The sequence below is a fragment of the Megascapheus bottae genome, chromosome 11 (assembly GCF_031878675.1).
Source record: "Megascapheus bottae isolate mThoBot1 chromosome 11, mThoBot2.hap1, whole genome shotgun sequence".
NCBI lineage: Eukaryota > Metazoa > Chordata > Mammalia > Rodentia > Geomyidae > Megascapheus > Megascapheus bottae.
The window spans coordinates 13,424,501-13,439,024 of record NC_143519.1 but is presented as its reverse complement, the minus strand read 5'-3'; the positions used below and the strand labels follow the sequence as shown (position 1 = coordinate 13,439,024).

Here is a 14,524-nt window from a genome sequence, read left to right as displayed (position 1 = left end):
TCTGGATATTTTTATTATAATCTAACATCTATCATGGAGTAAGTTAACATATTAATTTCAAATAATGAGGCAATATACCTTAAACCAAGTCTCTGATGCTACTAACTTTTATAGCTGTTTTCAGGTTTTGCTATTTTTCTTTCTTCCCCCTTCACCTGGAAAGCCTGGGAGTGAGAATGGTCTTCTAGGGATGTTTTCACAAGACTCAGAGAACATCGAAGACATTTCATTAGGGCACAAGAGTAAAAAGGACTAATGATGCATGTCCCCCACTACCCAACAAATCATTCTGGAACTGGGAAGTATAGCACTACTTTCAAAATATAAGAAAATTGTGAGTACCTGATAAAACGCTTGCCTCAGAACCTTTCTTTCATCATGGCCTCTTCTGTTTGGTGGGTGAAATGTTTTCATATTCCAGTTTCCATGCACTGCCCCATGGCAGGTGAGAGGCTAAGCGCTAGACTTACACACTATCTCTTTCAGCTCATGTCAAGCCTGGAAGTACTTTTTTTTTCTTTTTTGTCACAAATTAAAACATTAAAACAACAACAACAACCTTGGCTCAGGAAAATAATGTGTCCTAGTTTAAACTTATCAAGGTTCTAAGCAGTTCTATTTCTTATACATTTCATGAATAGATGAACTTACAACTTTTCTACATAGCCTTGAGAAACCTATGAAACCTAAGAATTTTTTTCCACTAAACTCTGTGTGTGTGTGTGTGTGTGTGTGTGTGTGTGTGTGTGTGTGTGTGTTTCATAGCAAATACATTTTACACCCAGATCTATTTAGAAGGCTGGCAGCAAAGGGAGGAACAGGGTTTAAAGTGATATTGTAAACAGTATCACTTCACTGGTAATGAAGCCAGTCTTTCCAGAGTTAAAACAGATTTTACTTTTCTCACCTGCATTTATGAATAGTTCAACAGTAACCTTCCAATGCTAGATAAAAGTTGTAGAATTTCCATTAGTTTCTATATGAGTCACCGATATCTCAAATACCCCAATATTATTGACAGTTCTGTGCTTAAATTTGAAAGAATCCCAGAGCTCTATGGAAAAAAAAAAGTCAGACTCCTCAAACACATAGAAAGAAAAAAGGAATACTCATTCAGGAATTGAATAATTCTTCTGATACTTAGACCAGAGAAATTCTAGGTGAATAAATGAAAATGTGTTTCACAGCCTTCAGCATGATCATGATATTGGTTTCATATTTTCAGTTAATTATTTAAAAATATGTCATTGGAAAAAAGTCCAAATGATTCTAAAGGAGTTTAGAATTGAACCATTTCTAGGGAGCAAAGAGTTTAAAAAATTCTAATAGCAGTGTGTAATGATCAGCTTAATTTATTTGTTTGCCTGTTTTATGGCTCAGGTTGGTTGGTTGCTTTGTTGCTGGCTGGCTTTGAGAAAGGAACTCAAACGCTCTCTTCACCTTCCTGTCTCAGTTTACCTATTAGCTTAGAAAAGAAAATACTTATCACATTTCACTATGTCTAGCATTCCCGAATAGCTTAAAAATGGACGTGACAAAAAAATTGAAAAGATTCTTAGATAGACACACAGATCAGCAAATCTATCTCTTGACCCTTGACATGTGAGATATTTAAATAGCTGACAAATTCAGGAACTTTTTAGAGCTCCATATTTCTAAATTACATTGGTAAGATCAAATTTTGCCGGCAAAAGTTGATATGATATCATTTATATAAGCTAATAAGTATTATAATCTCTGTAATCTATCTATCTTTGGTCATATTTACTATTTCATTCCTGAAGATAGGTAATACATTGTATTTCTAGAAATTAATTTGTAGGTATAATATTTTATCTTCTCACAATATAATTTCAATGGGTAAATGAAAACTGAAAAAAATCTCTAAAAGGAAAACCCATAAAAATCCACAAATGCAGGAAAACATAATTTTTATACTGATCCTTTTATTTAGAAAATTTGTTTTTAAGATCCTAACAAACCCACATTTACCAGATGCATGCCTTTAATAAGATGACTGAGACTTGTGACAGGATCGTCTGATGGCATGATGGCCAAGGCAAGAAACCTATCTTAATAAAGCATGAATGTGCTTTCCACTCTGGTTTTCCATTCTTCATTATGCTCTGCTTAAATTGGATCTCACATGGCTTTATTTCTTGTTTTAAGCTCATGCACTTGGAAATCATTAGTTTCTGTTGTAATTCCGATTGTAGGCCGTAAAAAAGGGATCTGTACCATCACGGATACTGTCTGAAATGTCAGCATTATATATCTGTAACCCAGACAAACAAGAGATTCTTCATGAACAGTGTTGCTATTAGGCTTCAGAGGATCAAAGTATATAATAGTTATTATCTGACAGATGCTACCTCATCCTTCACAGAAAAAAAATAGAAGAGGAAAAAGAAGATGCTGCCATAAATGGAAAATATCTTTTTTCATCACTTCTTTTGGGCTCTTGTCTTTATCATCCATTTAGACCAGGATTACAAATGTAAATACAGGGCTAGCCACAAAACTGTGTTTTCCCCAAAGCCTTCCACATGCTGCTCCTTGAACTGCCTTTCCTAGCAATGCAGAACAGAATCTACTCAAGAGTAAAATAAAGACACAGAGAACAAAAATCATCTTATCATGCCACATGCATATGTGGCTAGGCTTCATGTCTCTCGATTCCTCCTGTGACTTCAGCCTCACCTGTGATGGACAGGGCTACACAAGTGCTGAATGAAAGTTCCTCAACGCAAGCATATTCTACTTTGAGCTTTCTTTCAACTTCCTGCCACAAAAACTTTATAACCATGAAGTTGACTTGATCATATGAAAGCTCAGCCCTTAAAGTCCTGATCAGTAGAAACTATTGGAAGTCCTACGACAAATGGTTGTACCTCCTGTCCTGTGCTACAAATTCTGGGGGTTCAAATAGACCTTTCTTGTCTACATAACAACCAAGCCCTAAGGGAATCAGATGAAGACTTTATTTCACAGTCTCAGTAGAATAACTGTAGACTAACATTTATTCCATCCCTGATTCCTGGATTATCGTTACTATAGACTAGTTGGCCAGGTCCTTGTCTCAGGATACTCTTTCAAAAGAACCCAGTGAGGGACCAGGAGTTTGACCTAGTGGTAGTGTAATTGCCTACCATGCACAACAAAGACCTGGGTTCCATTCCTTGGTACCATATACATAGAAAAAAAAGTCAGAAGTGGAGCTGAGTCTCAAGTGGCAGAGCTCTAGCCTTGAGAAAGTCCAAGGACAGTGCTCAGGCCCTGAGCTCAAGCCCATGACAGAAGAAAAAAAAAAAAAAGAATTCAGTGGAGCCACATGACTTGTTTTACTATTCCTTTGAAATTGAGATTGTCAAATCATGTCTTCTCTTCTAATCTCTTTGCTCCTCCTCTCACCTTTCTCCCCTCTTTTTCATTCCCTTCCAGTCTCTTCCCCTCACCTTCCTTTTTTCCTATTTCATTCCTCTACAGTTTCTCTCTTCTCTTGTTTGTTCTCCCTCTCTGATGGTACCTGTGTTTGAATCTGCAGCCTGTGCTTTGTTCAAAACCCAGCTATACTTTTGAGGTTTGAAAATATACTCATTAATGGCTGAGAAATTGTTTCAATTTTCTTTAATGTGATCAAATGGTTTTCTCTGAAATTTCAACAAAAATATCTGAAAAATATAACTCCAGATCTATGAATATTTTTATACAGGTGTTAAAAATTTAATGTTAAATGACTCACATCTTCTACTAAAAGTACCAGGTCTCAATGATCATCACGAAAAGACTTTGTTAATCTAATCTTATATTAGGCTTTGTACAGGAATATCATTATTAGTAAACACATATCTAATGGTAGAATTTCAATATAGACTACAATATTTTAATCAACTATATCTCTAAATCTCTTCAAATGATCCTTATATCATTTATTAAGTTGGACCAGCTTTTGCATGTTATATTTTCCCACAGCTCAGATCAGAAAATACATATTAATGAAAACATAAAATTGAGTGAGAAATTAAATATAACTATCATGCCTTCTTTTGTACTAATTAAAGAAATAGGAAGATAATAATTTATTTATTAGAAAGAGTAACATCGCCCCATTTGTAAGGAAATAGAAAGACTTGGAAAAAATCATATTAAGTGAAGTAAGCCAATCCTAAAGGAACACAGGCTCCACAGTTTCCTCATTTGTAATAACTAGTATGCATCTAGGATTCTCCTAGCAAAGGGTCACAATAGTTCAAAAGTTATGTACATATGGCTATGTAGGAAGAACCTAAGCAAAATGAACCCCAGAAAAGGAAACAAAAGATTTATCCTTGTGGTTGTTGTCTTTAATGTACTATGTGAAGTTATATCTTTACTCTTTTTTATTTTATTGTTGAGGTAATGTACAAAGTGGCTAGATTTACAGTCATCAGGTAGTAGGTATATTACTTATTGAACATTGGTACCCCTTCCCATGTTTTTCTCCCACTTTCCCTCCTTCAACTCCCTCCCAATCATCTTGTTTTTGCCTTACCTTACCTTTTATAAATAAACATATATATACCAGGTACCAAAGTCAGATACAGTAACAACATGAAATAAAATTTAAGGGGAAAGAAGAGAAAAGAATAAGCCCATAAAGAATGAGGGTAAATTAAAGGACCTCCAGGATATAGAAACAAAAGCCATAGAATGTGTGACTGTTGTTCTTAATGTACTATGTTATTTCTCATCTCTTGTATTGTCCCTTGGTTATCTCATATTGTTACAGTATCTTGCCTTTTTATCTGATATATTGTATATATGTTTATTTGAAATAAGATAGGGAATGGGGAAAACAAGATGAGGGGAGGGGGAGGTAGGAGGAAAATGGGAACAAAAACATGAGAAAGGGTAGCAATGTTTGTGAAGTAATGAATCTTCTATCTATAATGTAACCCTTCTATTAATAACAATAAAAAAGAGAAAGTTTCAATAGTCCATTAAGAACAATAATCACAAAGATAAACATCTTGTTTCCCTATCCTGCACTCCATTTCACTTAGCCTCATCCTATATGGCCATAAGTACATAGCTTTTGAGTTATGATCCTCTGCTAGGAGAATACTAAACTATACTAATTGTTACAAATGAGGGGAAACATGGAGCCCATGTTTCTTTGGGTATGGCTTACTTCACTTAATATGATTTTTTCCAAGACTTTCTATTTCCTTACAAATGGGACCATGCCATTCTTGATGATGGCAGCACAAAATTTCATGGTGTAAATATATCACAATTCTTTTTTTTTATTGTAATTAGTAAAAGGGTTACATGATATTTGCCAGATAGAAGGTGCATTAATTCACATACATTGATACCCTTTCACATGTCTTGGTACCCGTTTCCCTCCCCCCCCCACACCCCCCACCTGTCTTGGTTTTCCCCCCTTCCCTATCAAATTTCAAATATCCAAATACGAATAAGTTCAATATATCAGATAACAAAGTGAGATACTATACCAATATGAGATAACCAATGGACAGCAAAGGAGATGAGAGACAACATAGTACATTAAGGACAACAATCATTCATTATATAGCTTTTGTTTCACTATCCTGGAGGTCCTTTCAATTAGCTTCACATTATATGTCCTTATGTATCAAGAGTTTGCTCTATTGCAAATCTCTGCTAGTAGAGCCCAAGGTTTCTACTGATTATGACGAATGAGGGAAACCATTGAGCCTAAGTTCCTTTGAGTCTGGCTTACTTCACTTAATATGATCTTTTCTAAGTCTTTCCATTTCCTAACAAATGGGGCGATGTCATTCTTTCTGACAGCAGCATAGAATTCCATTGTGTACAAATACCACAACTTGTTGATCCACTCATCAACTGAGGGACATCTAGGTTGGTTCCATATCTTTGCTATGGTGAATAAGAATTACAATTTCTTTTTTTAAAAAAAATTTAAGGGTTGAGAGTATGGCCTAGTTGTAGAGTACTTGTCTAGCATGCATAAAGCCCTGGGTTCAATTCTTCAGCACCATGTACACATAAATATCCAGAAGTGGTGCTGTGGTTCAAGTTGTAGAGTGCTAGCTTTGAGAAAGCTCAGGGACAATGCCTGGGCACTGAGTTCAAGCTCCAGGACTGGCAAAAAAATACACTGTAAAGGTGATGTTTAGAAGGATTATAGTTACTTAAGTCAGGCATTGAGTAAAATTGCTTCATTCACATTAATAAAGCTCAATTATCCATACCAAAGAAATACCTCACTTTCTCTTTTTATTTTTACCCTGTTTGTTTTTTAAGAACTGAGTCAGAACTCAGGACTGCTTGTCTTTATCTCATTTTTAATAAAGGAAATTTAATTATATTCTGTGATAGTCAGTACCAAGTGCATGATTCTATAGATAGATCAGCTGTATTGTTTGTTATTTAAGTAGAACAATGATGTTAGCTTTAAAAAGAAAAGTTATTATACAACTATTAAAAATAAATCATTTAGAACTCTGACTAAAACAATAAACAGTAAATAAATATAATAGACATTTTGCATCAAAATTGCCTGAAACACAGGAGGCTAATATGAATTAATATTAAATGTCACCTCAGGAATTGCAGCTGGCTGCCTCAGAAAATATATAAAAGCATAGCTATATATCTCCTGAACTGCTAGTAAAATAAATTTTGAATAAATCATGCATTGCTTATAGCCTAAAAATTTATAGATGGAAAATTTTAATAGTAAGAATACTTGGAAATTTTTGAATTTAGTTGGAGTTGCTCTTACTCTAAAATTATTTAAATTAGAGGGTAAATTATAATTTCTTTCTATCTAATCACATATATAATAATACTGATTTTATTCTTCCATGTTTTTTTATTTTTGAATTTAGTACATTTAAATTTAAATAAATATTTTAATGTAGGCTTCTGAAGGGATTCTGGTTTAAGTCAAAATATTTTATTTTAATATCTGTGTTTGTTATATAAATCCTTTTTCTCACATTTAAAAAATTTGTTGGGAAACTTAAGTTTTTTTCCATATATTTTTTATTGTAATTAATAGAAGGGTTACATGATATTTGCCAGATGGTGCATTAATTCCCATACATTGATGTCCTTTCACATGTCTTGGTCCCCATTTCCCTCCCCCCCACTCCCACCCCTCATCTTGTTTTCCCTGTTTGTTATATAAATTCTTTTTCCCACATTTAAAAAATTTGTTGGGAAACTTAAGATTTTGTTCAAATTTTAGAGCATTCATCTAATGGTTGTTTAATGTTTAATAGTAGTAGGAATTAATTCCACAGTATTACAAATGATTTAAAAATGACATTTTGTACCATAGAGTTAGAATTTCTGGCTTATAAATACATTTTTATAATCACCTTTTGGAAAATATTGTAGACACATTATACTGCTTACCTAAGCTTTTTATAGAAGAAACTACAAAATGAAAAGCAAAATTTGCAGTGCCATTTGGTTGGCTAATTTATCTAAAATGCTATAACTGTAAAACTAGTTAGAAAATCATAATTATAATTTTCTTTTAGTGAAACCTGTGATAGCTCTCTCCACATTTAAAGACTGCTGCATTTTTGAAGTTAAAAATAAAGAGTATGTAAGAAGAACAAACTACAATTACAACTATTTACTAAAGCTATATATATATGACACATATATTAATAATTCTTATCATTTCAAGGAAGGAAGAAAATAATTTCTTCCTTTGCCCTAAACATCCAGAAGAGTGGTCCTATTAATTCAAGGTCTCTTACCCTTTCAAAGGAAATCATCTAAAATTTTATGCGGCCGTTTAAATGATTGCTTTGGGAAATTTATATGGTAGTCATGGGGACAAGTAAAGAAGTCAAGGCAACGTTGATCATTTTAATAGTGTGCCAGAGATCCATCCAATTTGTAAATACCTTGGACAACTCTTCTAGGTCATGAATGATCAGAAAAGGCATTTATGCAGACTTTATGAAATAAAATATATCCTCATTAATAGCTAGAATCCTTTAAGGTTTTTTAATTGGTTAGGCTCATTCTAAATACTCTGGGTATTTAAAAGAGAAATAAACACCTTCTCAAAAAGGTTGTTACATAGTTTTTAAAAAAACATATTTTCTCTCTATTGATTCAGAACTAAGTCTTATGTTGTTTGGATTTTGAGTATCTCCCTGAAAAACACTTCATCACAAAACATGAATCTCTGATTTCATCATTTGCCTGCCTAGCAAATATACAAAAGACTCAGTCTAGATGCCTTCTATTTACCCCCTATTGTATTTGAACTAATTTCTCCATGTGTGCTCTGAAGATCATGTCTACCATTTTGGTTGTAAGGGCAGGTTAAATGGGTTTGTATAACTAAAGCTGCTGGCACAGAGTAAGGACACAGTAAATGCTGACAGTGCTTTGATTTCATGGTCACACTATACCAGTTGTACACTCAGAGCTCTATAATTAGGTTTGTTCTTAAACCCTTTTCTATGCAGTTTCTATCACAGCAGGTCGATGACTGCATCACTTTGGGTAAGAAGCCAGAAGTAACTATATTTGCCTGCATAGAAAGCACAAATATTCTTAACAGGAAAGCGAAAGAATCTCTGTCAGTGGGGACAATTGTAAGTGGAAGGATAAATGAGCAAATGAAAATGTGTGAATGGAGATGAGTATGGCCATAGAAATGGGAAGGCAGCAAGAGTGGAAATTACAAAATGAAACTTGCCTTTGAATAACTAATATACATTAGTAAATAAGTGGTGTTAAAAAGTAAACACCTACATAGTACAAGCGTATATGTAGAAGACCTGACGGGGCACAGTACTTGGCAATCATGTTGAGCTTTCCACATCATTCCTGTGAAGAACTCGCCGTGCAAAGTATTGCAACATCACCTGGCCTCCATGACCACATGGTTCATAGGATCAGTAATATTATCCTACTTAAATACTGTAGTATAGCAATAGGGGAACAGACTTAGTGGAGCTGCCATTTTCCAAAACAAAGCTTATGCATTTTATCTTGACCAACAACAGCAAGTTGAAGTTCAGATCTACCAAAATCTCTGTTTTTACTTGCAGACCAAAGAACCCCTGATCTCTCTACATTTCATTTGAAAACCATGTCAGCTCTGTGAACAGCAAAGCCTAAGCATTAGATGGATTTTGCTCCTATGTTCTCAGACAGAATCCCATGCGTTATAAGAACTTGTTTGAGTTAAAGAATTTTTCTTTAATAATATGGTCCAGTGGATCCTGGAAAAATGGTGCTCTTGGTTCCAGGAAAGAACCAGTACATAAAACCAGAGGAGTCACCTGCAGAGTGCATCTGCTAGTTATGCTAGCAGATTTTGCTCTTCAACAACAACAAGGTCAGAGGTCAGAGGTCAAAGAATGAGAAATGTGTTATTTATGGTTCTTCTCATTTGTGCCAGGTATATCTTGTTTTTTCTGGACATAATTACTCAGCTATTGCATGAGAGTCTGTGAGCTTGGCATCTCAACCTGCGTCATTTGCTAAGATGCTATAAAAACACACCAGCCACATGGCAGGCAGCTGATTTCCCTGTACATCACCCAACCAATATGGGACAAAATTAGAAGTTTGAGACATTTGGACTTTTTTCCCTTCAAGTAATTTAGCAACTGTAATCCAAAGACATTCACTTTAGAAATTCTGAAGAAATTGAAAACAATCATATGCACATTTTTAGAAACATTCACATCAACAAAAGAGACCCTTTCTAGCTTATGACTAAAAATCAAGTAATAACAGCAGTGTTGTTTTCTTCCTATATAATCTTCTGAATAACTAACTCATTAAAGAGCCATTTAGGTCCACAAATTTCACAGTCTTGAATCTTTGAGGAGAAAATAGGAATGATTGTTTAAAACATGTTCTAAAGTGCTGATAATATCATTTTAAGAAAATTATTGATTATATGAAAAAAGTCAATAGGGATCCACTGGCATACAACTTGAAGGTGTATATATGTGCATGAATTTTCTATTTATCATGCATCTCCTTTTAATGCTTTATCCATCACTAGTCATTTCTGGGTTAATGTGCGGGAAAAGGAGGAGATGTTTCAGTTTGGCTGTGAGCCAGTATTTTTCTCTCAGAAAACACTATACACAAGATAAACCTTTACTTCCCAGAAATAAAGAAAAACAAGTATGTGGAATTTACTTCTATTTCCACAAACTGAAAAGCCAAATGATATTTGAGGTAAAGGCAAACAAGAGTTTCCAAAAGTCAACACAAATCCTCCCTCTGAACTGCACAAATCCTATCCTGCCATCTAAAAAAAAAAAAAAAAAAGGTTAGTACTTTGGAAATCATTTTCTTTTGTCTTAATCTTCTTCCTTATCTCAAAAATGTTATTCTCTAACTCTCCTCTCATCTTCACACTTCCTTAACCCTATCGTTACCCACACTGGAATCTTTGTGTGGCAGAATTTTCAAGCTGCTTCTTCAAAGTTAAAACATTTTCACCTAACAAACCAATGTTTAAAATAATAATACTCTCTATTAGTGTTTGTTTGTTTATCTGTTTATTTTTTCAGTATAACTGAACTAACCCAGCAATTCTCAGTGGCAAGAAATAAAACAAACTATAATGCAAATCAGTCAGCAAAGCGTTCTAAATAAGAATGTTTATGTATTCATTCATTAATATCTTTCTAGAGAATTTAAACTAAAGTTAATTACCAAAATAGAAAATGTATATGATAAATCTTATGAGTGTTGTGGGTCCTAAAGATCATTTACAATACCATTTCATTGTAAATGAAATACTGTAAACATATATATACATATATATTAGTGTGTGTATGTGAGTGTATCCTTTGTGTGTATATCTTTGTATATAAACATTTATATGGTTGCTTTAATGAAGCGCTGCACACACATACATATACACAATCACACGTACATATAAAACATACATATTTTTAAAAAATGACATTTTGTCAGCTTACTAAAACCAACTGCCTAAGGCTATCCTAAATGGCAGCCTTTCATGCCAATTCCCCTTTGTTCTGTTTTATAAATTCTGGCGGAAGGTGTGGCTCAGTAGTACAGTGTGAGCCCTGAGTTCAAAACCGAGAACTACCAAGGAAATAAAAGAAAGCTGGGCAAAGAACCTCCCTGTATTTGTGAGGTTCAGTGATGACCTTTCCAGCCTTAGTGTTAAAAGTATCATGGCCTGGATGAGCAGGGGTAAGTAGATAATGGCCTCTATGGGCCTTCAAGGAAGTACCAGGATTTTACATTTTTCTCCTGGCCATGAGGAAAAATTACTGCATAGCGCTAGTTTTCATGAAGAAGGTTTCTTTTTAGTGTTTCTTTGCTTGAGTGTGTATGTTAAACATATGTGTGTGTACATATATAAATGTATGACTATGTTTTTTATTTTTTAATATGAAGGTGATTAACAGGAGAGTTATGGTTACAGTGGAGGTAACGAGTAAGGTAATAAGTAATGAGTACATTTCTTTTGAAACATTTTCACCCCTTCCCTCATTTCCTCCCACTTATCACTTTCAAGTTGTAATTGTTTTATTTTTTAAATTTTCTGGTATAGCTCTGAAGTCAGTCATACAAGCCTGGCCCTCTTCTCCTACAGCAATAATGTTCTTTTTGTAAATCTCCATATAATGATAAAAGGAGAACAAAAAAATCCAAATATGTAGAAATTGGAAAACATAATCATATATGTAATCAACCCATTAGGCAACAGACATCCAGAAATTCTAGATGTAACACATGATGAGAAGGATTGCACAATGAATTGAAGACATATATCAGAACAACCTCTACACGAAGTTTATACCTTTGTTGAGTTAGGTGTGTGTATCTTTGAGAAATAGACTCAATTTGAGGACATGATCAAGAGGACATAAGACCTTGAAAGATGAGATCTTTTAAATTTTTGCTCATTATTCTGTTTAAAAAAAAACTATTATCTACTTCTGTTAATGAACCATCAATTTAGATAAAGTAATTGATAGACATCTCAATGAGTAAGTACAAGATTATCAGCATCTACAATGAATTTCTCTCTAGGCACTCATGCTTCTGAACCTTGGTCAACAGCAGGAACATCTGCAGTTTATCTCTCTCTGTTCCTCAATTCTAGATCTTTATTCCCTCTCTCTTCCCACTTCATTGCTTGGGCATTTCAATTCACACCATTCTCAGACATGTAGGAACCACCCATTTCTTCTGCTCTCATCTGGCTGTAGTTCCAATACTTGTTCTATTCCCTTCAGGTACAAGTGATGGTTCTGAGGTCACATGGGGCTGTCAGGTTCTGGAATTCCTCTTCCAGTCCACCTCAGTAAATAATACTTATGACCACAGTTATGCTCCCTACATAAAACTCTGACATCTTGATGTTCTTACCACCAGCTTTCATTTTGATATTGGAGCTCAGCTTCCTAATGATCCAGGTTCCCATGAGCCCAGGACATAGAGGTTTGCCCTGTGTTGGGAAAAAAGGGAGAGCTAGAAATTGTAGCTATAGAAACAAAGAGCTGCAGATGAGACAAATATGATAAAGATGCAAATGATAGAGGTATAAGAGTATATGTTGTATGTGAATGTGAGATAAATGGAGGAGATGAAGAGCAGAAGTAGAGACTGAGAGACAGAGACAGATGTGTGTATTAAAGAGAACAAAAAAGGAGGTCGGAAGATGGCACCCAGACAATAGGGACCCAGCCTAGTTCTCTCCCACAAAAAGAGAGAATCAGGGAGTCCTACGAGCCAATTATCTTAAGAAACCCACAACACCAAATTCAAGAAGCGACGGAGAAAGACTCAAAATGGAAAAGAAATCCAGATAAAGCTTATATCCAAGGATCTCAAAGAATCCAAAACGCAAGGACCCCTTCTCCACCCATTTCCATGAAAGCCGTGGCAGAGGGCAAGGGCCAGGAAGCCCTGAACTCCAGCTATGCCAGAAATCGAACCACATACCTATAGTCAACTTGCATTTGACAAAGGAGCCAAAGATATACAGTGGAACAAACACAGCCTATTCAATTATGGGTGCTGGAAAAACTGGGCAGCCACATGCAGAAAACTAAAAACTGACCCTAGCTTTTTGCCATGAACAAGCACTAACTCAAAATGTATCAAAGACCTTCATACTAGACAGGAAATCTTGAAATTGCTACATAATAGAGTAGGAGAGACACCGGAACTCATAGGCACAGGCAAAAGATTCCTGAACAGAATCCCAGGGTCACAACAGATTTTGGAGAAACTAGATAGATGGGACTACCTAAAAATAAAAAGTTTCTGCACAGATAAAAGCATAGCCACAAAAGTAGAGAGACAGCCAACCAACTGGGAAAAGATATTTACCAATAATAAGCCAGACAAATGCTTAATATCCAGTATCTACAGAGAACTCGAGAAACTAATCCACCCCAAACCCAACAAACCATTCACTAAATGGGCAAGGGAACTAAAGAGAGACTTATCAAAAGAAGAGATTAAAATGGCAGAAAAGCATATGAGAAAATGTTCATCATCCATGGTCATAAAGGAAATGAAAATAAAAACAACCCTAAGATACCACCTTACCCCAACAAGAATGGCCAAGATTTTGAACTCAGACAATGACAGATGCTGGTAGCGTTGTGGAGAAAAAGGAACCCTACTGCACTGCTGGTGGGATTGTAAACTAGTTCAGCCATTCTTGAAAGCAGTGTGGAGGTTTCTTAAAGAACTGAAAATTGATCTTCCCTACAATCCCTACATACCACTCCTGGGCATCTATCCTGAATACCATTATCCAAGATACAATAAGGACACTTGCTCATCAATGTTTATCTCTGCATTAGTCCCAATAGCCAGGCAATAGAAACAATCCAGATGCCCTACTGCAGATGAATGGATACAGAAAATGTGGTATACATATACAATGGAATTCTACATAGCCAACAGACAAAATAAAATAATGGCATTCACAGGGAAGTGGATGAATCTAGAGCAAATCATGTTGAGTGAGACAAGTCAAGACCAAAGGAATAAAAGGTACATGGTATCCTTAATATGTGGCTATTAGATCCTCACAGTACAAGAGCGAGGACTCAATATTTGCATACCCAATGCTATGGACATGGTACTGGAAATATAAACACAACTACATAGACACAAAAACTTCTGCTGTATAGACATAATGTTTTGTTACATAGATTAATACGTATCTATGACATACAAACCCTCAGCCTAATTTTGATTATGTTCTAAAATCTAAGTGCCAGTGATTGTATATAGAGATTCCCTCCTTGAATATTTGTTTGTTAAATACATCATTTGAAATATGATGTAAAAATCAATGTTAATAAATTCTTTAATAAAAAAGAGAACAAAGAGAAAAATGTAACAAAATGTTAGAATTGGTCTTGGAAATGAACACTATATAACATTAATTAAATATACTTTCTCTCCAGCTTTTCTTTCTTGATATTTTACAAACCCATTAGGCAACAGACATCCAGAAATTCTAGATGTAGAA

General features: G+C 34.9%; 1 long non-coding RNA gene across 3 annotated transcripts in view; it reads right to left on the bottom strand.

Annotated features, from left to right (window-relative positions):
- Positions 1-1,929: 1,929 nt before the first annotated feature.
- LOC150056769 (uncharacterized) overlaps positions 1,930-14,524 on the bottom strand; it is a 47,211-nt gene continuing 34,616 nt past the window's right edge. For all 3 annotated transcript variants that reach the window (XR_016536979.1, XR_016536980.1, XR_016536978.1), the window contains exon 3: positions 1,930-2,275. This is a non-coding gene — a long non-coding RNA (uncharacterized LOC150056769). The remainder of the gene's footprint in view (positions 2,276-14,524) is intronic.